The 2,521-nt window shown below is 36.9% G+C and overlaps 1 pseudogene; it reads right to left on the bottom strand.

The window, feature by feature from the left end:
- LOC105289945 overlaps nt 1-2,521 on the bottom strand; it is a 134,734-nt pseudogene that overhangs the window by 6,102 nt on the left and 126,111 nt on the right.

Below are 2,521 nucleotides of genomic sequence, written 5' to 3'. Positions count from 1 at the left end.
GTTGGATCATCAGAAAACATGTATTAACTTACAGAGTTTACATGCCTAAATTATCCTATGAATTAGATATAAGGAACAAGTATTAATCTGGGTCTCGGTTCCTTCATACATATACTCACTAATTTAGAAGGAAGATTTTGTTATTAGACCAACCGAATCTGACTGCAGTATTTCCCACTGGGGGAAGCTCAGCCTGTTAACTGTATTACCTGAGCTTCAGTTATTTCATTTATTAAATGGAGATAATTATACCCAATTTAGAGAATTAGTATGAGTTAGATATAATTAAATTAAATAATGCATTTATGTAAATACTATGAATGTGTATTCTGTGCTACTGAGTCAGCTGTGAGTCCTGACAGCCCTATGCCTGAGTGAGATTCCCAGTGTGCTGCCCGCAACAGCCCTGCTGAGCTCCTGTGGACTCGTGTGCATGACTTCTTTTCTGGAGTCAGTCCATTTCATATTTGGTCTTCCTTTTTTCCTGCTGGCTTCTATTTTTCTCAGCATTATTGTCTTTTCTAAAGAACTCTGCCTTCTCACGATAGGCCTAAAAAGGGACAAGTTCAGTTTTGTCATGTTTGCCTCCAGTGATGTTACAGGCTAAATTGCTCTAGGACCCACTCGGTTGTCTTTCTGGTGGTCTGGGGTATCCAGAGAGCTCTCCTCCAAAACCATCTTTCAAATGAATCGATTTTACTCGTCACCGTCCCGCTTTCACATCCGTACACAGTAAATGGGAAGACGAGAGTGTGGATGACCTTCCCCCTAGTCTTTAATGACACATCTTTGTTCTTGGTGATCTGTTCTAATTCTCCCATCGCTGCCCTTTTGAGTTGCAGCTTTCTCTTGATTTCTTGGCTGTAGTCTCCATCCAAATCGATGACTGAATCAAGATAGGTAAAATCTTTAATACTTCCAATATCTTTATTGTCTATGTTAAAGTCATGTGTTTTCTTCAGTAGTCAAGATTTTTGTCTTCTTGGTGTTCAAGCTTTGGCACTTCCTTCTTTTCACTTTCATCAGAAGTTGTTTCAGATTATTGCTGTTTTCTGCCAGTAAGACTGTGTCATCTGCACATCTTAAGTTACTGAGAATTCTTCCACTGATTTTCACTCCTCCTTCCTCTGAGTCTAGCCCAGGTTTTAGTATGATATATTCTGCGCATACATTAAACAAATAGGGAGATAAAATGTAACCTTGTCTGATACCTTTCCATAAGGGAAAACGTTCTGTCTCTCCCCATTCTCTCTGCACATTGGCTTCCTGTCCTCAATACGAATCTGAATTTATCGAGGGCTGAGGCACACCCATTTATTTTAAAGAAACCCATAGCTTCCATGATCCACTTTCAAAGATTTAACTGTGTTTAAAAAGCTTGGACTAACCTTCGTTTGATATTCTTTAAGCACTCCACTATTCAATGAATATTCACTATTAGATCTTGAATACACCTTTCTTTTCTGCATCCAGCTTGAATATCTGGCATTTCTTGTTTCATTTAAGGTAGAAACCTTGTTTGTATCACCTTGAGCATCACGTTACTTGCTTGGGAAATTAGAGCAATGGACCTATAGTTACTGTATTTCTTTGCATCTTCTCACTTGAAGATTAGGATATATACTGAACATTTCCAGTCTGTAGGCCGTTGTTCTAGTCATACAAACAGTGCAAATGTTACAGTCATACAAATAGTATGAATACATACTCAATAAGTAATATTTATTATTAGTAGAAATAACTTTAAAATTTAAATACTTTCACTTAAAATAGGTTAGTTCTAGATAATTAACTTTCTTTTCATCTCTACAGTTCCTTAATAGAGAATGAAACTTTTCAAAAATTTTCTTCTTCTCCAAATAGACTACCTCAATCACAATAGATTTATAAATTTGCCAGCGTGTACAGCTTGCATGGCAAACCTTGGCTTTGCTGATTGACTCCATTCTGGGTTAGTGTCTTTTCTTCTGGCCAGGAGAATTAGTGAAATGGATTTGGTGCCTGCTGAGTGGTGGTTCATCCTGTGCCCATCAATACTGTGTTAGGGACTTTGTATATGTGTTCCACAAAGAGTGCTTTCAGCTGATAATTCAGCCAATAGGCCTTTCCATTCTGATAGCTTCTGTTTGTGTCTTAAATTACTCCCATCCAAACATTGGTTTCAGGTACCATGCTCATCTCCAAGAATAACATCAATGTTTAGTCCAGTCTCCCCACAGATTAAGAGAGAAACTCAGTGCAAAATTTTTCTGTAACACTTCCTGAGTCCATCTGTCATCACTGAGGTACTAAGTTTGACCATTCCACATCTTTTGCATGGCAAAAATTTTTTGAAATCATCCAAATATGTAATTTGAAAGGATATAGTTTTGTTTTATATGTCGCAATGCCACTTACATAAATTTAATTATTCTTTCTACGAGGAATTACTTCAGATTGCTTTATTGCTTTGAAAGATAATAAAAAGGATATGGACATTGAAATACAGAGTTTGAAAATTCAAATTAGTTTCCATTACAGA

The sequence above is a fragment of the Pteropus vampyrus genome, unplaced genomic scaffold (genome assembly GCF_000151845.1).
Source record: "Pteropus vampyrus isolate Shadow unplaced genomic scaffold, Pvam_2.0 Scaffold30, whole genome shotgun sequence".
Taxonomy (NCBI): Eukaryota; Metazoa; Chordata; class Mammalia; order Chiroptera; family Pteropodidae; genus Pteropus; species Pteropus vampyrus.
Note: the sequence above shows the minus strand (reverse complement) of the source record. Positions and strands in the feature narration are given on the sequence as shown.